The sequence below is a fragment of the Aotus nancymaae genome, unplaced genomic scaffold (genome assembly GCF_030222135.1).
Source record: "Aotus nancymaae isolate 86718 unplaced genomic scaffold, 86718_ANA_hifiasm-v0.15.2.pri h1tg000003l, whole genome shotgun sequence".
In the NCBI taxonomy this organism is placed as follows: Eukaryota; Metazoa; Chordata; class Mammalia; order Primates; family Aotidae; genus Aotus; species Aotus nancymaae.
The window spans coordinates 55,682,126-55,706,708 of record NW_026988414.1 but is presented as its reverse complement, the minus strand read 5'-3'; the positions used below and the strand labels follow the sequence as shown (position 1 = coordinate 55,706,708).

Sequence of the window (24,583 nt, the reverse complement as noted above, 5' to 3'; positions counted from 1 at the left end):
AGCCTGAATGCCAGAGCGGGAGCTGGGTAGGCGTGTGAGGGAGGCGCTCCCAGGCAGGTAGGACAGCCACTGTGAAAGCCCACATCTGAGGAGCAGGAGGCCATGTGGGGTGGAGAAGAGCTAAGGGGTGGGAGGGAGTAGGGTTGGGACTAAAGCCAGAGAGGTTATGGGGATGGGTTGGGGAGCCCTCATAGGTCTCAGTAGGTGAAGAGAGGTTATGGGGATGGGTTGGGGAGCCCTCATAGGTCTCAATAGGTGAAGAGAGGTTATGGGGATGGGTTGGGGAGCCCTCATAGGTCTCAGTAGGTGAAGAGAGGTTATGAGGATGGGTTGGGGAGCCCTTATAGGTCTCAGTAGGTGATACGGTTTGGTTCTGCGTCCCCACCCAAATCTCATCTTGAATCGTAATCCCCACAGGGAAGTGATTGATTATGGGAGCAGTTTCCCCCATGCTGTCCTCGTGATAGTGAGTGAGTTGTCACAAAATCTGATGGTTTTATAAGCGTCTGGCATTTTCCTTGCTTGCGCTTCTCTCTCCTGCCTCCTCATGAAGAAGATTCTTGCTTTCCCTTCACCTTCCACCATGATCATAGTTTCCTGAGGCCTCTCCAGCCACACGAAACTGCGAGTCCACTAAACGCTTTTTCTTTATAAATTACCCAGTCTTGAGTAGTATCTTTATAGCACTGTGAAAATGGACTAATAGAGTAAGAAACTGGAATTTTATTCTGGGTAGGATGGGAGCCACAGGAAGATTTTTAACAGGGAGGGCAAGGATCTGACTTTCATTTTGAAAGGATCACTGCAGGTCAGAGCTTCTCAGGGAAGTGTTACTGGTATTTTGGATGGGATATTTCTTAATGGTGAGCATTTAGGACGCTAGTCCTTAAGGTACTAAGGCAATGTGCATTATTGTGAAAACCCAGAACCCCCGACATATATCCAAACACCCAGGGGAGGGTGGGCAGGTGGAACTACCTTGGTGAGAACTTAACGTAGAGACGAAGCCCCTTGGGGCAAGAGTGAATGCAGACAGGCCAGTTGGAAGGCTGCTGCAGTAGCCAGGCAAGAGGGGGCAGTGGCTGGCACACTGGTGGAGGTGGGAAGGTAGGATTTGAGGAATTTAATGATGGATGAGGCATTAAAGAAAGAGAAGGGCAAAGGAGGACCTCAGATTTTTTGACCTGAGCATTTAGAAAAATGGAGATGTCATTTATGGAGATGGAGAAACTATAGTAGGGGCAGAGCTTTTTGTTATCTTTGTTCGTTTATTTGATAGCGAGATGGGATAAAATCACATTTTATTTTTTATTTTCTTTTCTTTTTTTTCTTTTTTTTTTTTTGAGACGGAGTTTCGCTCTTGTTACCCAGGCTAGAGTGCAATGGCGCGATCTCGGCTCACCGCAACCTCCGCCTCCTGGGTTCAGGCAGTTCTCCTGCCTCAGCCTCCTGAGTAGCTGGGATTACGGGCACGTGCCACCATGCCCGGCCACATTTTATTTTTGAGATGACCAGAGGAGATGTTTTGGCAGATGTCTGAGTCTGGAGTTCAGAAAGAGTTCAGGAGGCAGAGAGAAGTTTTGGGTCCTCTCGGTGGCTACAGCCACAGGCAGACTGAGCTGGGTTACCGAGGAGCCTGAAGGCAGAGCCTGTGGTCCCTGACACTCATGTGAAGGGGAAGAGGAGACCAGTGCAGTAGGAGAATAACCGGCAAGGGAGGGTTCAGGAAACTTTCTGAGTTTGCCAGGCTCTGTGTGGGACTTTTTCACGTCCACTGCCCCCTCAGTAACACCTCTGGGCCCTGTGAGGCTCATAGTATATCCCAGGAAGAAGGCTCTGAGAGGGCATAATCCTTCTGCTTTAGCTTTTGGCAACTGAAACGTGTAATTTCTTGATGATCATCCTCATTTTGCAGCATGGTGCTCTTATTTAGCATCTGCTGAGCACAGCCCTCAAGTAGTGGGAGATAACACACGTGTGCCTCCTCCAAGTTCAGGGGCTCAGGAAGGAAGAGGAAGTCACCAATGGTTCAAGCGGATTATTCCTGATGCACCCAGGTTTTGAGTATGTTAGGAACTATTGTAGAATGCAGTAATTTCTCTGGGCTGTTTTTAAAGTGAGCAAGTGCTATTAAATCAGAAATTTTACCTTTGTTTGAATTAAGAAAAATTCAAACATGTACCCTCTATATGCCAACAATTGGATGGTGAGATATTCTGCAACCATTACAAATGATGTTTCTGAAAAGGAGGGAACAGCATGGAAGAATGCTTTTGTTTTAAAGTATAACAGACTATAACACTGCATATTCAAGAGGTCACAACCATGTAATCTAAACAAAACAGGTATTCAGGAAAAAATCCAAACATTATAAATAATCTGCTAAATTATTAATAGTGGTTTTCATTGGTGGTGGAAAAATAAAAAATTTATGTCTTTTCCCTGATTTTATATATTTTCAGCATTTTCGTAATGAGTATATTCTGTATTATTTTAGAGCAGTGTTGCCCAACAGAACTTTCTACAACAATGGACATGGTCTACATTTGTACTGCCTAATCCATACCCGCTAGCCACACATGGCTACTGAGCACTGGAAATGTGATTAATATGACTCAGAAACTGGATTTTTAGTTGTACTAAGTAATTGTTAATTTAAATTGAAATTCAAGTAGCCACATGAGCCTAGTGACTACTATATTTGACAGCGAAATTTTTTGTTCTTCTGTTTTATTTTGTTTTGTTTTTGAGATGGAGTCTCATTCTGTGGCCCAAACTGGAGTGTAGCAGGGTGATCTTGGCTTATTGCAACCTCCACCTCCCGGGTTCAAGCCATCCTCCCACCTTAGCCCCCAGAGTAGCTGGGACTACAGGGGTGCATCACCACACCTGGGTAATTTTGTATTTCTAGTATAGATGGGGTTTCACCATGTTGGCCAGGCTGGTTTCAAACTCCTGACCTTGGGTGATCCGCCTGCTTTGGCCTCCCAAAGTACAGGGATTACAGATGTGAGCCACCATGACTGGCCCTGACAGTGAAGTTTTAAAGGGCAAAAAAATAATATAAGAGAGCATGAATTATACCTAAATAAAGCTGTTAAAATAATATAAACATTTAAAATGTGCTCACTATATTTTGTTTAAAATTTAATTGTAATGTAGGAATGAGTTTGGATTTCAAAATAGAGAATATAGACTCAGCAGAAGAAAGTACTGGAGTTTTTATTTAAATCGCTTAATTTCTAGCACAATAAAAATCGATCCAGCATTGAGGTTGTTCATGCCTGAGTTCAGTTTTAGTTTAAGAAGAAACAGTAACCTGAACATGATGAGGTGTGTTCTGTAAAAGCTTCTGTTATTATAAGTGACATTCTTTTATGTATATGTCTTGATCTTTACACAGGAGTTTATATCATGTGAGTAATATTTTTTGAGGTGGCAGCGAAGTTTATTAGTCCCATTTTATAGATGAAAATGATGAGAATCATGAAGGTTCAGTTCCCAAAGTCAAGAAAGAAGAAGCAAAATCAAAGTCTCTTAGTTCTTGAAGCCCAGAGGATTTTATTATCTTTCACAATATGGAGAAAACAGTTTCTGATCAATGGTAGTGGAAAGGGGACTTCCCAAGGAACTGGAAAGATTTAAGATGTGCTGGTTTTGGTTAAGTTCTTTCAAGGAAGTTGTTTTTTTGGTAGGGCTTTGTTTTGTTTTTGTGTTTTTGGCTTCTAGAGCTGTTATAAGATCAGTCCTCAGAAGACAGGGCACTGTGTTTCTATCCAAGGTTGCTTTTTTATCTGGTGGGATCTGAACCTTTAGGCTTTCCATGGGAATGCCAAGCCCCAAACCCTTGTCTCTTCATGTAACCTGCCATTGGGTCCCCAGCCCCAAAGTCTCCTCCCCCTTCCTTCTCTCTGCCACATGCAGTTCCTGTTGCCAGATGGAGAGGTAGTAACCGTGATGCCACATGTAGCAGTTTAGGTTCAGAGAGATTTATAAAGGTGCCGAGCTTCCCCTGGATGATGTTCCTGGGTCAGGCACAGTGGACACAGCCTCACAGACATGGCTACAGATTGAATAGGGGCTGGGATGCCTCCCTGTACACTGTTGTCTGGGTGGCCCTGAGTGTTTTCTCCTAGCAGCAGTCAGCAGTGCAACTGAGCACAAATGAATCCCCTAAATATTTTCAAACCTAAAGTCTCAATCCCTTTTGGTTCATATTCTAGGGGAGAGTTGGAGCCAGTTGTGATTTTTTTGAAAAAATAAAAACTTGGTTCACCCGTCTGTCAGAGCCGCCAAGAAATATTCGCACGAGTGGGACTATCCAAAAAATGAAGAGTAGCTGTTTTCCAAGACCGATCTCTGGAACTCTCTCCCTCCCCTTGCTCAGAACCACTTCCTCTCCTCAAATCTCACTTTAAAACCTTCCTGTTTGCTTTAGCCTATGACTGACTCAGGCCCCATTCATCTTTCTTTCCTCTCTCCTCATGACCACATCCTTCCACTCTCCCCTCATCATCCACTGTGAGAACACTCCCCCGCCTCTTTCCTCCCTCCATTTTCCAGCCCCATTGCCTGTTACCCTGCAGTGACAGCAGGTATGCGGGGGTTCCTTGCTGGCCTGCAAGAGTCACCTCCCCATCCAGACATGTTTGTGAGCATGAAGGTCCTCTGCACAGGTGCCTGTTCCTTTGCCTCTTGGAGGAGGAGATAATGAATTTCAGTGGTACTTCTGCCTACAGAGGCTTTGCAAGGTTTATTTCAGGAGTTACAGATTCAGAAACTGGAGAAGCAGAACACAAAGAGAACTTGTAATAGACCAGCAAAGATACCAATTCCCCACTGTGTTTCCCTTGAGATACTTCAGGTAAATCCTGAAGGAGAGATGGGGATAAAACAGGCCAAACTGGAGCTGCTGTTTTGCCTCCAGAATAGAATTCTAATTGTCTCAACTGAGCTTCTTATTTCCCCCAAGTAATGAGAAACGTAAATTCCTCAGCAAAGTTCCAAGGTAGGATTGACCCTGGGAAAACAATCCCAGCATAAGCTCAAGTGTTTGAATTCTTTTTGTTCAGGTTGTAGACTCAATACTTTCTAACCACTGTGGTTTCAGTTGTGTTTTCTGAACAACAGGCATGCAGTGGGTTTTCCCATAATGCATTCCTGTCCTCCATTCCAAGATGGTGCCTTTTCCCACAAACATGGAGGCAAATTGGTCTGTTCCCATCTCCACAGTGACCTCATTGCTGGCTCCAAAAGAAATGCTTCCAGAACCAGACACCCCAGATTTTATCTGAGAAGCCATGTTCTTGTGTCAGTTTTGATCTTATTACAACAGCTGCCTTTTTCCTACCACGTTATTGTTTCCAAAGCACATTTGTACTTGCTTGTGATGTATGTCAGGCAGGTGTGACTGTTTCTGTTTTATACTTAAAGGACTAAGGTTGACATGACTTGTCTAAGGTCACAGAAGTTGAGTGGTGGGGTGGGTATCCACATGAATATTCTTTAGAAACCACTGCCCAGCTGGGCACAGCAGCTCATGGCTGTAACCCCAGCACTTTGGGAGGCTGAGGCGGGCAGATTGCCTGAAGTCAGGAGAGTTTGAGACCAGTCTGACCAAGATGGTGAAACCCCGTCTCTACTAAAAATACAAAAATTAGCTGGATGTGGTGGCAGGAGCCTGTAATCAATCCTAGCTACTTGAGAGGCTGAGACAGGAGAATCGCTTGAACTCGGGAGGCTGAGGTTGTAGTGAGTTAAGACCGGGCCATTGTGCTCTATCCTGGGCAACAAGCATGAAACTCCATCTCACACACACACACACAAAAGAAAAGAAAATGAAAAAAAGAAACCCTGGCCCAATCAGAGGCATCCCCAGGTGAGAATACACATCCAGTGTCTGGAGAGGACTTCCATACCGTGAGTGATGCTAACAGCACCTCGATGGGGCTTTCCAGGGGATGGTGGGCTTTTTGCATGATTTTTGGTAGCAGATCTTTTTTAAAAATCACACCTGACTTACTAAAAAACTTAAAAGTGAGTGAGTCAGTATTACCCATGCTCACCCAAACAGGTGGCAGAGTAATGGAGCTCAGAACTGCCCCTCTGTTTAAGATGATAGTTAATTCTGCCTTGTGAAAAACAAATAATGAAAAGCATGTTTTTGATAAAAACCTGGAAAAACAAATAAAAAGCAACTATCCAACCTCCCTTCCCTAATTTTTGAGGGAGATGTAGAATGTAAATATATATGTATGTAAGTTTGTATTTAATTGCATATTCGTTTTTCTCCTTCACAGGGTCTTCTCTCTGAAGGCTAGTGGCTGGACCTGCACTTAGATGGCAATTCAGGTCCAGTTCCTGAGATCTTGGAGTCCAAATGATTTGGAGAAATGGATAGGGAGAGAGTTGTCAGCACCAACGCTGAGGCTGTGAGAGCCATTTCTGAGTGGAGGTGAGGAAAAAGGGAGTGATGACCATGAGGGTCATTGCGTGGTGCCTCCAGACCACACCTGGGAATGGTGACTTGGGAACTGGCTGACGTGTTTATTTGGTGTGAGGTCAACTACAGCCCTGAGGGCATAACATGATCCTCATAAAACAGACCCCCCCAGGCTGGGCCTCAGCCTGCTTGCTGCCAAACAAGGGTGGTGACCTAATAAATGAGACATGGCTGTCGACTCTCTATAAATGGTGGGTTCATTCACTTCATGGATGACACAGCCTCTTCTTTGCCCTTCTGTGTCAGTCCCATTGATTGCTTTTAAACCACCTTCTTGCTTTGTGCTGCTTCTTTCAGATGAAAAGGAAGGGAAAAGAGATTTAATTTACATGCCCACTAACCACTCCAACAGAAGGCTTTGTGAAGAAGGAAGTAAAAGCTATAGGTAGGAGTTAGAAAAAAACATTTCTAGTTATAAGAATAGCAGAAAAAGACCTGAACTTCAGAGTGGACCACAAATGAATATGAATTAGTAACACAGATCTCTTTTCAAAAGCCAACACAAAATGAGGCTGTGTGTTTTGCAAAAGCAGCTGTTCTTGCCACTGGGTTTATGCTTGTCATTCTTTCATGTGTCACAGCCAGACCTAGGAAATTCCCTGGAAAGCCCCTCCATCACATGCCTGCAGTTTTTCCATTTGAGTGTAATTTTGTTGGACCTTGAAAGACTTTTTGATCTTTGGGAAGCTCTTATCACCAAATGGATCTTTCTGCAGGAAGGAGACAGGAGAGAGGTGGACTAGGAGATGGGAGCCTGGGTCCCAATTTCAGTTCAACCATTACCAGCCAGGCAGCTTTAGGCAAGTCTAGTCATTTCCTTTGCCTCAGTGCCTCTCTGTAAAATGGAATTCTATGAGGATGATGAAAGTAAAAACATTTGCCACTGTGCTTGTTAGTGCTCAAGAAATGATTCCTTCCTTCCTTCCTGCCTGCCTGCCTCAGTTTTCCATCTGCAAACAAGAGATTCAACTAGACTGTCTTTGAGGTCCCTTTAGCTCTAACACTCTGTGATTCTGTTGGCAGCACCTTGAGAAATTTACAGCAAACACCCCAGTGAGTCTTAATCTATTAGATCCCATTCAGTTCTAATAGTGTTGTGATTTAAACTTTGTAGCATAACTTTTATTTTCTCTCTTCCTGATGTGTTATTTATATATTCTATTTAAAAGTTTTTGCTTTTTAAAGTTGCCACTAATTCTTTGTGGAATAAGAAAAAAGTATGATGAACTGGAGGAAAGAATGCATTAGCTGAAAGCCAAGGAACGATAGATAACAGTAATGCTAATATAATACTACTGCTAATAAAAATAACTCCCTTTATTGAACACTTACTATGTGTGAAGAACTGTGCTAAGCACTTTATAAACATTGGGTCATTTAATCCTCACAGTAACCCCAGGAAGCCATACTTTTCATCTCCATTTTACAGGTGAGGAGACTGAGTCTTAGAGATATCAAGCAACTTGTCCATGATAAGGCTGAGCTGCAAATTCAGGTTGGGATAACTTGGAGCAGTGGTGTGCTGGCAAACAGGCACTCAAAACCAAAAGCAAAACTAGAACTCCAAATCCCTGGTTTGCACCATTTACTGATTTTCATGGTATAAACCCTCCCACTGTGGCTGAATTCAAGTTACCAACAGTTTAAAACCAGCTCAAAAATTTTGAAAACTACCTCACTGCCAGGGAATACCAGGAATTATACAATTCACTGTCTTCATTTTAACAATCCACTCTTGCAAGCCAGTCAGAGCCAACACATCCCAGAGAGAACGTGTGTTGATGACCACTAAACTACACTGTCTCTTTGTATCACAGGCTGGAGCTAGGGATGATAAAAAAACAAAAAACAACAACAACAACAACAACAAAATAAACAAGAAAGGGGAGATAGTTATGGACAGAGAACATAAGGAAATTTTGCAGTTAACATTGATGGAGCTGGAGGCCATTGTTCTAAATGAATTAATGCAAGAACAGAAAACCAAATACTGCATGTTCTCATTCATAAGTGGGAGCCAAACGCTGAGCACACATGGACATAAAGAAGGGAACAACAGACCGGACAACTTGAGGGTGGAAGTTGGGAGGAGGGAGTGGATTGAAAAACTAAGTTTAATACTTGGGTGACAAAATAATCTGTATACTAAAATCTTGAGACATGCAATTTACCTATCTAACAAACCTGCCGCTGTATGCTCTGGACCTAAAAGAAATGTTGGAAAGCAAACAAAAAGAAAGTAAGGAGATGACAAATTCATTCATTCATTCATTCATTCACTCCTGCATTCATTCATTCCACAAAGGCTTTTTGGGTACCAGCTAAGTACCTGGACTTGCTGTATGCACTTCGGATATAGACATGAGTAAGATGAGCAGGTGACCAAGCCTAAAGAGCCTGGAGTGTGTTGGTGGGAGAATGACGTGCACACAAATGATCGAGCACATGATGTGTAGAAGTGTGTGCATGAGTCCAGGGGAACCCAGTGAGGGAGGAATTAATTCTACCTGGAGATCCTTAAAGGATGGAGTTCCAGGTGACACAAATTTTGCTTCCTTTCCAATTTGTGGGAGAGTTTCCCTCACTAGAAACATGTGCTCAGCTTAGCTCTCAACATTTTGGAACTAAATAGAGAAACCAAAGATGGGCCGGAAGAGGAAGAACGACGCAGAAAATTTGCTCCTTGGAGTTAGGGATGCTGTCGCATCACCCTCATATTACTGACACCTGGTACCACAGATTTGGCGCTAAGTGACTATTTGTTGACTGGATGAATCACTGATGAATAATGATTTGTAAGCTCCAAAGAAGGTTGTTTGTGGAAAGAAGACCCATGATAGCAGGAAAACGTGCAATGTGAGTAGTGATTCCTAAGCATTTAAGGAGTGATTTTCAATTAATAGAGTAAGCAGAAGACACCATGCATGGGCAGGGACTCCAGATGCCCCAGGTGGACCTAAAATTCTCAGAAGAGAGGAATGTCACTACCTGGCGTGCAGGTGGGGACAGCCTTGCTGGGGTTGGTCTGGGGATAGGGTAACTCTCTGGCTCCCACTCTGAGAAGCAGGAGGAGATCTGGCCACAAATCCTCAAGATGTGTTGAATTTGGAAATACTTCATTGCTAGGGAATACCAGGAATTATCCAATTCACTGTCCTCATTTTAAAATTCTGTATGGGAGAAGCTAAAAAGTGAAGTTGAGGGGTTTTAGTATATTTCATTTGCATTGGTTTCCTCTTCTGGTTCTTTGATTATCTGAGAGGAGGCTGCTGTTACAGAAAACCAAAAACCAGGGGTGATTTGAATATTCTTCCCTGAGACTTGACTGTTTCTATAAGAAGTGGATCTACATGTGCCTTTTGGATATTGTGTTCCTCATGGTAATCAATGCCCTATGTTCATTAGACAGTTCCTACTTTCCAAAGACTTTCCCTATAATAACATTTGCTCCATCCTCAAAACAGTCAAATGCAAAGGCCTCCATTTTACTAAAGGAGAAAGTATGACTCAAAGAAGTCAAGTGACTCACCCAAGGTCACACAGCTAAATTCTAGCAGAGCAAGGGCCCAAGATAGTAAATTCTAAATGCAAAGACCTTCTTCTCCCAGTTTCCTGCCTGACAATGCCTGTCTCCTGGAGTGAGCAGGTCTTGGCGGAGACACAACAGTAGCTACAAGTGGTCCTCCCGACCATTCTGGAACTCCTTTTTCCACAGTGAAACATTGAACCTGCCTGCCCCAGTTTCCCAGCCACCTCATGACTCGATGAGCAATTGCTTTAACTCTGACAAAATTAGACCACCTCCAACCTAAATGTAACCTGTTTTCAGAGTGAGAACCTGCATGGAGCAGCTCTTTTCCTGAAAGGATAACAAAAGCATGCTTTTGTGTGTATTTCACTTGATGGAAAGGAATCCCCAGGGACGCTGTTTTTTCCCCCTGAATTCTCCCAAGTCCAGAATGTATCCAAGTTTCCAATATTATCTCAGAAGAGCCACTCATCTATGAAGATGGCTGCATTGTCTTCCAGCTCAGTAGACAGGGTGTGTGCGAGAGAGAAGGTGAGGGGATGAGAATAGGAGTGTGGGGAGAGGGCAAGGGAGGCCGAGGGCAGAGGAGGAAGACACAAGAGGAGAAAACGTGTGCAGATAAATGCTGACAAGAGAAGGAAAGAGACAAAAGGGCCAGCCCTGATTCTGGGGTCCCATCTGCCAGGGACACTTTCAGCTGATTCTTTTTAGGGCCTGTCAAGGTCTGCCTGGCAAACTGTCACTTCTCATCGCTTGGCTCTCACTGAGCATCTTTGTGTCATTACTGTCATGAAGAGGCCTGGCAACTGGCAAAGAATTTCCTGGGGCGCTACCTGATCCACCATTATTCGCCTTTTATCATCTTAGCCGAGTAGTTACGTTGCTGTCAGAGGTAATGGAGACCATGCCACTAAGAAAATTGGCCGTAATTTATTTATCAATTGTTTCTGTGTACCACAAACGCGGCCTTCTACTTTACGGCTGGGTCTAAGGTATTTGAGAGCCCCTGAAGTTCATGGTTTTCCGGTATTCTAAGTTCTACTTATGGCCTTTCCTGTAGATGACACACAACACCGCCCTTGTGGCTTGCAGTCGGTTTTCTTCTTTGCTTTCTTTAGTCACAAATCATCCTGAGGCATCCCTTAAGTGCATTTGTATTGTTAAGTGCACCGGCTTGATTTGGTGTTAATTCAATTTGAGTGCCCTTAATATCTTGCGGGGGTGATGCAATGCAGGCTGCCTGTACCTTGTAAAATCAGGTCCCAGGTCTGCCTGCGAGCAAAGCACCTTTCCCATAGCCACTTACCAAAGTTGCTGATAAAATTTTCATAAGGGAACCTTTTTAGTCTGACCCTATTGTGTTATTCTACCATTAAGTCTCGGAGAACTGAGCTGGCTTCTAGTGACAGCTTATCACATTCTCCATTATTGCTGCCTGCCCGGAGAGCTGGCTGGCTGGCTGTGTGTAGTGCATGCTCCCTCCCTCCTGACAGCTGCTGGGCCATTCTGGGAAAAGCTTGTGGGCCAGCACCTCGGGGCTAATGGGAGATTGTCTCTTTGTGGGTGCCAGAGAACTGAGCTCTCTTCCTGATGAGCTGGTTCCTTTCACCTTGGAAAGCTTGAGGGGCCCTAAAGGATGAGGAACCTGAGTGAAAAGAAAGGGAGCAGTGAAGGGTGAGCTGAAGTGGAGGAAGAGTTACAAAGCACTTTCCTTAAAACAGCACAGAATGCAGCCAAGACCATGTCAGCACCACTGTGACACACAGCTTGAGGCAGAGGATTAGACCAGGTATTTGTCTTTGAAATATTTGCCTTAGAAACCTGGTGACATTATTCACTCAAAGAGAACTCCAAAATCGTGAGCCAGTTGTCCCTGGGTTGGCATCTGAACTCAGTGGCTTATCTGCTTTGTGACCTTGATCAGTTTTCCCATCTGTGAAATAGATTTGTGTGTATGTGTGTGGGGGGGTTGTGTGTGTGTGTGTGTGTGTGTGCGCGCGCATGTGCGCTGATAAACTAAACACATAAAGACCACCAAAAACATGGCTATCTTAGAATCCAGGAGGCCCTCAAAGGTCAAGGTGAGAAAGCTGGTTCAGACAATGCAGAAATTATCTGGGTACCAAAGATGAGAAAGAGATAAGTCTAGAAACTTGGTCTTCTGATCCTTGACCTATTCTAAGCCCTTTCCATCTCTCTCACTGTCTCCTCAATGCTGTCCATGGACATCGGGAGCTTGAGTAGATTTGGGGTGCACCAGGCTGCTTTGTACTTCCTTGATGACAAGATTTTTTTTTTTTTTGAGACGGAGTCTCACACTGTCACACAGGCTGTAGTGCAGTAGCACAATCTCGGCTCACTGCAATCTCTGCCTCCTGGGTTCAAGCAATTCTCCTGCCTCAGCCTGCAGAGTACCTGGGACTGCAGGCATGCGCCACCACACCCAGCTAATTTTTTTGTATTTTTAGTAGAGACAGGGTATCACCATATTGGCCAGGATGGTCGCTATCTCCTGATGTCATGATCTGCCCACCTCAGCCTTCCAAAGTGCTGGGATAACAGATGTGAGCCACCACACCCAACCCCACAAGATTTCTTAACTGCAGACTAACCTCTTCTAGGTCACTCTTCCTTGTTTTGTTGGCTGTATCAGAGGAATGGCTTAAATCTGCCTAACAATGTGAGCATTGCCCCTGCTTGTCTGCTGCGTTTGGTGAAAAAGCATGGTGGTCTGATAAACAGAACTGAGAGATGCTCTTTCAAAAGAACATTTTAAAATTATTGCTCACTGTAGATGTCACAAAAGTATAGATAAAGTGCAAATACTACAGCAAAAGGGAAAAATCACCTGTAATGCCACCTATAACTGCAAAGTCCAGCGCTGTGTTTTCTTCCTCTTTTTCTATGCGCACACACGTGTTCACTTCTTCACCTACTTGCTGTCTTCAGTATACTGTGATTCTGGGTTCAAACTTTGGCTCCACCACTTGAGCAAGTTATTTAACTTTTCCAGTGTTGTTTCGTCATCTGTTAATTTGGCTTCGTGATGGTGCCTTCCTCAGCGTGGGTGTTAAGAGAAGCAAATGAGTGAATCTACGTAAATCATGGTGCCTGGCATGCAGTCAACATTGTACAGAGATTCCTTTAGGATGACGATCATATACCACAGAAACCCAGGGTCATGTGATGTATTCTGCCAGAGGTACAGTTTTTATAGGGGCAGTTTCTTTGCTCACACTCAGCTGCTAGATTCTAATGCTTTCTTAAACTACTCACTCAAACAGGGTCTCAAAGTCAGGAGGAGTCCCGCCCACCTCCTGGTTCAGCACGCCATGGTGAGCATCGTGTCTTCATCTCCGAAAAGGTCTGGCAGAAGCTAACACCCAGCAGCCTGATTCCTGGAGGGGTTGTTAGACCCATTTTATAAAAGGGAGGATTAAGACTGAGCAGGTCTTCAAGCACCTGAGGTGGACTTCCCTGCCCCATGTAAGTGACTGTGCCACTCCCTGGCCTGGGTATACACTTTTATTACACTGGAAATTTCAGCCCACATGTAGCAAGGAGTACAGTTAAAATCATGAGAAAAGACTAATTCTCAGAAAAAACATCTCATGGAAAAAAAGCTCTGAGTGGCTTGGTATATGTCTATGTGTGTGCAGATATGTGTATGTATGACCATTTTAGTGTTCTTGAGCATCTTTTTGTGAGATTCAAAAATGCTGGGAGTGAAAAATGATCATTTCAAACCAGACTGGGCCAGGTAGTATCATCAATCAGGAAGGAAGATCAGAGTCCAGCGGTGTGCATGTGCGTGTGCGTGTGCACGTGTGTGTGCGTGGAGACCATATGCACGAAGAAGGCGCCAGCGTATGAGCCTCTCGGGGTGAGCAGGAGGAGCAGATGTGGGCCCGAGGAAGGGAGTAGGTTTTGATGAAATATTGGCTAACGCTTGGGGCACCGAAGGAGAAGCAGCTCCAGTCAGGGAACTGTGCTACATTAGAATTTATAATAGATTAGCTTAGCTGCCCCTTGATCTTCAAGGGTATTTGGGGAGCTGAGAACGAGGCATTTCTGCCTTGATTTTCGCAGTGAGAGGAAACCTCTGGAACACTATTCCCAGCCTTTCCTTTTGCACAGCCTAGGGCGGTGAGAGCTTGCTGTTCACACCCCGACTTGGGTCATTTGAAGGAGGCTGACAGTGCCCAGGAATGCTGACATGCTTCAAAACATCACACACAAAAGAACCCACTCAGATTCCTAAGGGGAGTTGCTGTCGGCCCTTCCCAAGCTGGATTCTAACATTGGATGTGATTGCCAGGGCTCCCCCTCCCACAGCAGGGGCACGAAATCCATATTCATTCTGTCCGTCTGCCAGACTCTCCTCTCCCTGTCCATCTGTCTGTCTGTCTGACTCTGCCTTGCTCTCTGAGGGTGTGTGCTCTCATGAAAAGGAGAGCGCACAGGGATGTTCCAGATGAGCTGCTGCCAGCCATGTAGCTTTAAACTCCAATGAGCTGAAGCGGCTGGGAAAGAAAGAGCAAGGGGTGAAGTCTGGTTTGATGTCTTGGCACACTGGGGAGATGATTCATATAACATGAGCCCCTCGGGGTCTGTGGTTAAATCCCAGCCTAACATCCCCGGCCGGACTGGAACTCTGAAGTCCAGCCAAGGAGTGTTACTGGTCCTGCCTTGGCAAACAATTGGTGGGTCAGAGGCAAAGGTCAGGGGAGGGGTGATTTTTCACTGGAAAAATTACCTGTTGGGAAGGAAGGAATCATATGATGTGTGTGGTGGGGACATCCAGCCAGGGGGGACCTGGCACTCACATTACAAGCTCCCTTGCAGAAGCCAGAGGGACTTTTTATTGCCGGTGGGGCCTGAGGGCCCAGCAACAGTGGCTCTAGCCTGGTTCTGGCAGGCTGGAGAAGGGGTAGGGGGCTGTGAGCCGGGCTCTGGATGCCAGGGTGGGTGTGAGGAAGGAGGGAGGCTGGGGATGGGTGTGACTGTCTTCAGACTCACAAACTAAGGCAGGAGGAAGACAGAGGAGAGAGGAGCCACCTGGTTTCATCTCTGGCCAAGTGCCATGGGGCCTCTATGGCCCCTACTTTGGCCTTTCCATGACATTTAACATGTGTGGCCACCCACCTCCACCCCTGGCCTCTTAAACGTCCTCTCCTCCTGGACCCACTCTCCCCGTCTCTCACAGCACTCGTTCCCTTTTTATGTAGAAGTCGTGTAACCCTCTTTCTTCGGGGAAGCCCCTTTCCCAATGCTTAGTTAATGTGGGTTTGGATGGGGACTTTGGGGCTCGTGACCCAGGCCCGGCCAGAGTGACTGGTTTAAGGAACAGCCCTGTGAGCCAGTGGGGTCCAATCGGAGCCAAAGCTGGAACTTCTTTTTTTTTTTTTTTGAGACGGAATTTCACTCTTATTACCCAGGCTGGAGTGCAATGGCACGATCTCGGCTCACCGCAACCTCCGCCTCCTGGGTTCAGGCAATTCTCCTGCCTTAGCCTCCTGAGTAGTTGGGATTACAGGCACGTGCCACCATGCCCAGCTAATTTTTTGTATTTTTAGTAGAGACGGGGTTTCACCATGTTGACCAGGATGGTCTCGATCTCTTGACCTCGTGATCCACCCGCCTCGGCCTCCCAAAGTGCTGGGATTACAGGCGTGAGCCACCGCGCCTGGCCAAAGCTGGAACTTCTATTGGAATTTTTGGGACAAGGAAGTTCCTTTTCAATTGGGGTTGATGAAATGAGAGGCTAAAAGCCTGGAGCTTCTGAGAGCCATCACAGTGAGAGAGGCTGTGCAAAGGCAAATCCACAGAAGAGAGAGGCAGAGAGAGGAGATAAGTTCCGATGTCATCGTTTGAGCCCTGAGACCTAATCACAGCTAAGGTTAGGATTTACCCCTGGACTCTTCAGTCATGCTGCTAACCAAGACATCTCCCCCTTTTTCCTCCACTGGGTCTGAGTGTTTCTGTTCCTGTAATTGCCAGCGTTGTGGCTGTGTCAGCTCGGCACACCTTGTTGTGTGTCCCTGCATGGAGTCCTCTCCTCCTCTCTCCACTGCTGATCTATGTCTTCCCCATAAGCTGAGCCCTGGACCTTCAGTGTGTGCTCCTCTCTCCTTGCTCACTCAGACTTTCCAGCCACTCTTGTGGTGTCAGCTGTGCCCTCTGTGGAATGGCCCCTCTCTAGCAGTTGTGTTTTTGCTTAGATCTTTTGGCCTGTCCCTGGTGCCTGGCCATCGAGAACATATTCCCACATGAGCATCATGCAAGAGCACACAAGCACAGCTGGCTGAGGTCGGTATGTTCCTCCTGCTCCTTGGGAAGAGGAAGCTTCCCTTCCCAACCCTGGAATCCCATCCCCAGGGTTCAAAGTTAGAACTGTCTTTGATTCCTTCTTCTCTTTGTCTGGCCCCCTAGAGTGAATCATCCACGAGGTCTTCCAACATTTCTCTTCTCTATGTTGCTTTTTGCTTCATCCACTGCCATTCTGTAGTCTAAGAGCTCATTGGGATTCCCTAAAAGCCTCTTATTTCCCTTAAAATACCCATTTCAAATTGACCCAACCCCATACCCCCAATTTAACTCCCCTAAATCCCTCTTTCCCCTCACAGCTCGCCTGAACAAACCAAATTCCTCACTGTTGCGTATCATCACGTGCCTCCAATACTGGCTTTCACGAGGCGTGAGAGCCATGGGAGCATCTTACTGGAATATTAATTTGACTGTAAGAATTCTTAGATTGTGGGAAGTATTTTTACTAGAAAGTAATTTAAAACTAGTTTTATATTAAAGCAGACTGATCTTATAAGGTAGAATGCAAAGCTCATACAGATTAAACAAATTCTGAGATTGTAAAAGTCCACTTCCAGTCACCACCTAAGATTTCCAGACTTTCTTTTCCTCTGCTATTGGGTAGAAAGCTTGGAGAAGCACTAGCATGTTGAGGTCAGTATAACCTCCTCGATCTACCTCTCCTGGCCCTACCTTAACCTATGCTCCTCCTGGTCTCTCCTTATTTCCTGGAGGCAGGGAGCTCCTCTGGCTGATTTTTAAACCCAATACTTGTGTTCTCAACTCTGTTTCATGCCACAGTCACCTTTTCCAAATGACCTCTGTTCTCCTTTTCCTTATCTCACCTTGAGTAGCCTCTGGAATCCACATCAACAAATGGATTTTTTGACAAGAGTCACTCCTAGCTCAAAACCCTTACAAAGCTCACATCTAGCTGTGGGACGAGTCATGGCTCCTTCACATGGCACACTGGTTCTTAGGTGATCTGGTTTCTGCCTGATCAGATGCTTTAGCCTCAACTCTTCTTGGGACAGCATCATGATCAAGAATGACTGGAGCGCCCCCAAAGCACAGTGCTCACTCTCACCACCATCTTGGTCCTCTCTATTTCCCTTTCCTTATCATCCTATTCATTAAGATGCAGCTCAGGCATAATACTTTTCTTGGCCGTCTTCCCTGAGATGCCCTAGCCCCCTGAGCGGAGCTACATCTTAGCATCAATCTTTCTTACCACTTTCTCTACTCACCAGATTGTGGGGTCCTTAAATTCAAGAACTAATGACCTTTGTTATTCCTGGTATCTCTTGAATAAATTAATTAATGAACAAATAAGAGATATCAGGAGACTCATGGTTTAGTCTCTGTCCACATTTAGTCTCTGTCCATAGACTTGCCCACTTTGGGCAAGTCACTTTACCTCAAAGCCTGTGTATTATTTTTTAGTCAAATCTGTTTCATGCACACAATTTTTAAAAATTTCTATTTTCAAGCAGGAGTTGCAATTCTCATCTCTGATAAAATAGACTTTAAAGCAACAAAGATCAAAAGAGACAAAAGAAGAACATTACATAATGGTAAAAGGATCAATGCAACAACAAGAGCTAACGATCCTAAATATATATGCACCTAATACAGGAGCACCCAGATACATAAGGCAAGGTCTTAATGACTTACAAAGAGACTTAGACTCCCACACAATAATAGTGGGAGACTTCAACACACCATTGTCAATATTAGACAGATCAATGAGACAGAAAATTAACAAGGATATCCAGGACTTGAACTCAGACCTGGACCAAGCAAACCTAATAGACATTTACAGAACTCTCCACCCCAAATCCACAGAATATACATTCTTCTCAGCACCACATCACACCTACTCTAAAATTGACCACATAATTGGAAGTAAATCACTCCTCAGCAAATGCAAAAGAACAGAAACCATAACAAACAGTCTCTCAGACCACAGTGCAATCAAGTTAGAACTCAGAATTCAGAAACCAACTCAAAACCGCACAGCTTCATGGAAACTGAACAACTTTCTCTTGAGTGTTGACTGGATAAACAATGAAATGAAGGCAGAAATAAATATGTTCTTTGAAACTAATGAGAACGAAGACACCACATACTAGAACCTCTGGGACACGTTTAAAGCAGTCTCTAGAGGAAAATATATAGCAATAAGTGTCCACATGAGAAGCAAGGAGAGATCTAAAATTGACACCCTATCGTCAAAATTGAAAGAGCTAGAGGAGCAAGATCAAAAAAACTTGAAACCTAGCAGAAGACAAGAATTAACTAAGATCAGAGCAGAACTGAAGGAGATAGAGACAAGAGAAACCCTACAAAAAATCAGTAAATCCAGGAGCTGGTTTTTTGAAAAGATCAACAAAATAGACAGACCACTAGCCAGATTAATAAAAAAGAAAAGAGAGAATAACCAAATAGATGCAGTAAAAAATGATAAAGGGGGTATCACCACAGATTCCACAGAAATTCAAACCATCATCAGAGATTATTACAAACAACTCTATGCACATAAACTAGAAAACCTGGAAGAAATGGATAAATTCCTGGACAGTTGCCTCCTCCCAAGCCTAAACCAGGAAGAAGTCGAAACCCTGAATAGACCAATAACAAGGTCTGAAGTCGAGGCAGCAATTAAGAGCCTATTACCCAAAAAAAGCCCAGGTCCAGATGGGTTCACAGCCGAAATCTACCAGACATACAAAGAGGAACTGGTGCCATTCCTTCTGAAACTATTCCAAATAATCCAAAAAGAGGGAATCCTTCCCAAATCATTTTATGAGACCAACATCATCCTAATACCAAAACCCGGCAGAGACTCAACAAGAAAAAAAAACTACAGGCCAAAATCCATGATGAACATAGATGCAAAAATCTTCAATAAAGTACTGGCAAGCTGATTGCAACAGCACATCAAAAAGCTTATCCACCATGATCAAGTAGGATTCATCCCGCGGATGCAAGGCTGGTTCAGCATACGCAAGTCTATAAATGTAATTCACCACATAAACAGAACCAAAGACAAAAACCACATGATTATCTCAATTGATGCAGAGAAGGCCTTCGACAAAATTCAACAGCCCTTTATGCTAAAAACCCTCAATAAACTAGGTATTGATGGAACATATCTCAAAATAATAAAAGCTATTTACGACAAACCAACAGCCAATATCATACTGAATGGGCAAAAACTGGAAGCATTCCCTTTGAAATCTGGCACTAGACAAGGATGCCCTCTCTCACCACTCCTATTCAATATAGTACTGGAAGTTCTAGCCAGAGCAATCAGGCAAGAAAAAGAAATAAAGGGTATTCAATTAGGAAAGGAGGAAGTCAAATTGTCTCTATTTGCAGATGACATGATTGTTTATCTAGAAGACCCCATCATCTCAGCCCAAAATCTCCTGAAACTGATAAGCAACTTCAGCAAAGTCTCAGGATACAAAGTCAATGTGCAAAAATCACAAGCATTCCTATACACCAATAACAGACTTAAAGAGAGCCAAATCAAGAATGAACTGCCATTCACAATTGCTACAAAGAGAATAAAATACCTAGGAATACAACTAACAAGGAATGTAAAGGACCTCTTTAAGGAGAACTACAAACCACTGCTCAACGAAATAAGAGAGGGCACAAACAGATGGAGAAACATTCCATGTTCATGGTTAGGAAGAATCAATATCATGAAAATGGCCATACTGCCCAAAGTAATTTACAGATTCAATGCTATCCCCATAAAGCTACCAATGACCTTCTTCACAGAACTGAAAAAAACCACCTTAAACTTCATATGGAACCAAAAGAGAGCCCGCATAGCCAAGTCAATTCTAAGCAAAAAGAACAAAGCGGGAGGCATCACACTACTGGACATCAAACTCTACTACAAGGCTACAGTAATCAAAACAGCATGGTACTGGTACCAAAACAGAGCCATAGACCAATGGAACAGAACAGAGGCGTCAGAGGCGACACAACATATCTACAACCATCCAATCTTTGATAAACCTGATAAAAACAAGCAATGGGGAAAGGATTCCCTGTTTAATAAGTGGTGTTGGGAAAACTGGCTAGCCATATGCAGAAAGCAGAAACTGGACCCCTTCCTGACACCTTACACTAAAATTAACTCCAGATGGATTAAAGACTTAAACATAAGACCTAACACCATAAAAACACTAGAAGGAAACCTAGGCAAAACCATTCAGGGCATAGGCGTAGGCAAGGACTTCATGACCAAAACACGAAAAGCATTGGCAACAAAAGCCAAAATAGACAAATGGGACCTAATCAAACTCCACAGCTTCTGCACGGCAAAAGAAACAGTCAGTAGAGTAAATCGGCAACCAACAGAATGGGAAAAAATTTCTGCAGCCTACCCATCTGACAAAGGGCTGATATCCAGAATTTACAACGAACTAAAACAGATTTACTAGAAAAAAAGCAAACAAGCCCATTCAAAAGTGGGTGAAGTATATGAACGGATACTTTACAAAAGAAGACATACGTGAGGCCAACAAACATATGAAAAAATGCTCATCATCACTGGTCATTAGAGAAATGCAAATCAAAACTACATTGAGATACCATCTCATACCAGTTAGAACAGCAATCGTTAAAAAATCTGGAGACAACAGATGCTGGAGAGGATGTGGAGAAATAGGAACACTTTTACACTGTTGGTGGGAGTGTCAATTAGTTCAACCATTGTGGAAGACAGTGTGGCGATTCCTCAAGGACCTAGAAATAGAAATTCCATTTGACCCAGCAATCCCATTACTGGGTATATATCCAAAGTATTATAAATCGTTCTACTATAAGGACACATGCACACGAATGTTCATTGCAGCACAGTTTACAATAGCAAAGACCTGGAACCAGCCCAAATGCCCATTGATGATATACTGGACAGGGAAAATGTGGCACATATTCACCATGGAATATTATGCAGCCATCAAAAACGATGAGTTTGCATCCTTTGTAGGGACATGGATGAACCTGGAAACCATCATTCTCAGCAAACTGACACAAGAACACAAAATCAAACACCGCATGTTCTCACTCATAGACGGGTGTTGAACAATGGGAACACATAGACACAGGGAGGGGAGCACTATACACTGGGGTCTGTTGGGGGGGATGGGGGGGACAGCGGGGGGTGGGGAGTTGGGGAGAGATAGCATGGGGAGAAACGCCAGATATAGGTGAAGGGGAGGAAGGCAGCAAATCACACTGCCATGTATGCACCTATGCAACAATCTTGCATGTTTATCACATGTACCCCCAAACCTAAAATGCAATAAAAAAAATTTCTATTTGCCTAAGGGACCCTGGAAGCATCAATGGTTGCATAGATTAGAGCCGAAGACTGGGTCTGGGACTGAGGCTGCAAATAAGGAACTGGAGTCAGTGGATGAGTAGGACCAAGGTTGCTGCCTCCTCCCCAGGATGGCACAGCTTGCACAGAAAAGCATCCATATACTCGGGTTTGGTGTAGGAACCCTGGGTAAAGGTCCACAGAGAGACAATTTTAGGTTAGACACACATATTTTTATTCATATTATTCTCTCCCTGCCTGCAGGAAAGCTGTTATGTTTTTAAATTCCAAGAGCTCTTACTTGCTAAAAGTTCATTTTACAAGTACTCTGCTCTTGTTACGTGGACATAGAATCTTCTCTTATCTCTCTTAATTATGTTGCTTAAAAACATAATTAATATTTGTTTTGATCTCTGCCTTGTCTCTATGTCCTGTAAATTTCTTTTGCTCTCTGCTGTTTAGGTTAGTGGTTTTCCTTAAGTGCCAAGAATAGAAACCATTTATATTTACCTTTATATATATTTAAGAATAAGGGACCAGAAGCTAATTGAGAAACCTACATGCATGGTGGAACTGTTGGGTGGCAGACCTTACCAAATTGTGATCTGGGAGTTGATTTGATAGAGGCCCCATGTCAGCATAGGTTTGTCATGAGTCAGGCACTGTTCTTACCTCCATGCTCAGTATCCCTGGGTTAGTCCTCTTTTTTTTTTTTATTGTACTTTAGGTTCTGGGGTACATGTGCAGATCATGCAGGATTGTGCATAGGTACATACATGGCAATGTGGTTTGCTGCCTCCATCCCTGTCACCCATATCTGGCATTTCTTCCCATGTTATCCCTTCCCAACCTCCCCATCCCCTGCTGTCCCTCCCCCAGCCCCCCCAACAGACCCCAGTGTGTGATGCTCCCCTCCCTGTGTCCATATGTTCTCATTGTTTAACACCCACCTGCAAGTGAGAACATGCAGTGTTTGATTTTCTGTACTTGTGTCAGTTTGCTGAGAATGATTGTTTCCAGATTCATCCAGTCCTTCTGTTTTAATTGGAGTTTTCAGTTTCTGTGATCCCCTGTCCTTCTAATTACTTGTCTGAGATGAGGCAAACAAAGTAGATAAGGGACCAGGAAGAGGGGCTTCAAAATTTCACTTAAACTTCTTGTCTTTGGTAGAGTATCTCACTGCTGCTGTCTGCCTTGCCTGATTCCTGTAAGGCCAGAGCCCTTCTAGAACAATCTAGCCACAGTGCAAACTGCTTTTCTTTTGCTTGGATATGGGGTAGGTCAGTTGCTTAGTATCACTGGGCTGGAAGAAAGGATGGGAGTTTCTACATTCTCCATATAAGGACTTTCAATCAATCCCCTTATTTTAGCCCCCCATTTTCTGAAATACCCATTGCCTTCAGTTATTGAGCCTTTCCAGTTCTTTGGTGCTTTAAACCTTTCTTCTTGTTGGTTTCCACGCCATCTACCACTATCCAATTAAGCTTTATATTTATCCCCTTTGATAAGCTATCTCCAACAGCATTCTTTTTGACCTGCTGGATATATGTCTTGAAAACTAACTGTACTGGCATTTTAGTGAAGTTTTATGAGGAGTGGGCAGAGACAGAGTTAAGTGTACATTCTGCCACGTTGAACCAAAAGTTGGGCTAATTTCCTATATTTAAATTTCCATTATTACTTTACAAAAACTTCTTTGGATTCCGTCAGCATAATTCTGTGCCACTGAGTGTCCAGGGTACTAGAAGTACATTGGTGACAACCACAGACAGTTTTTGCCTCACAGTGCTTACAGTCTAGTGGGGAAGATAAAGAATTAATAGGAAATTTACAAATAAGAAGGGTGCTATGAAAGGACTAATACATTCAAGGTTTTGTGGAAGAAAGAACATCTCATCTAGGATGGGCTGGATAAGTAGTGGTTATCTAGGGAAAGAGATGGAGAAAGATATTCCAGGCAGAAGAACAACAAATATTAGGGTTTGAAAGTAAGAGAGTAAAGGCATACATGAAGAATAAAAATAAACTTAAAATTACTGCAGAAAGCATTCCAGAGGGTAAGGAATGAAAAATGGGCTGGAGAGATAAGAAGGGACCAGATCCCATTGAGCCTCACAAGCCCTGATATTGGACTTTATTCTGAGGGTGGCAGGAAGCCACCAAATGCTGTAAGTACAAAAGTGACTAAATCATTTGTGCTTTTGGGTGCGTGTTGAACTGTTTTCTATTTCTCACAGTTTCATCTTTGTTACTTTATACACACTGAGTCTATATTGTGAGGCGCATGTAATTTCAATGATGGTTACATGGTTCTTGCTTATTGTTCTTGATTACTTTTACCTTGAATTCCATTTTACGAGATATTGAAATTCATACTCTCCTTCTCAGACTCCTACTATGCAGATGTTGGCATGTCTCCCAGATTTCCTGTAATACCTTCTCTTTGTCTCTTCCTACTTCTTTCTGTTAGAGATGCTAATATTTCAGCACCCTAATTCATTATTGGGATGTATCCTATTGTTTTTCTGCATATGTGTTCCTTGTTTCAACTGTTACTTTTTTGTGTAATTAAAATCATTACGCTTTTCTTTCTTTTGATTTCCTGTTCCTTATTCATATTACCTACATAATCCCTTATCTCTCTGAAGGTATTTATTATGCTTATTTTAAAATCTTGATCTGTCTGTTGTAATAGATCTGCTTCATGTAGTAAAGTGCTCCGCTTGTTATCTTTTTTTTTTTTTTTTTTTTTTTTTGAGACGGAGTCTTGCTCTGTTGCCCAGGCTGGAGTGCAGTGGTGAAATCTTGGCTCACTGCAACCTCTGCCTCCCGGGTTCAAGCGATTCTCCTGCCTCAGCCTCCTGAATAGCTGCGATTACAGCCTATTATCTTTCTAGTGGTG

General features: G+C 43.7%; 1 long non-coding RNA gene across 1 annotated transcript in view; it reads left to right on the top strand.

Annotated features, from left to right (window-relative positions):
- The window catches only part of LOC105718014 (uncharacterized), a 150,014-nt gene that overhangs the window by 12,623 nt on the left and 112,808 nt on the right, over positions 1 to 24,583 (top strand). Inside the window, exons 3-4 of the long non-coding RNA XR_001107638.2 lie at positions 6,300 to 6,454; positions 13,316 to 13,517. This is a non-coding gene — a long non-coding RNA (uncharacterized LOC105718014). The remainder of the gene's footprint in view (positions 1 to 6,299; positions 6,455 to 13,315; positions 13,518 to 24,583) is intronic.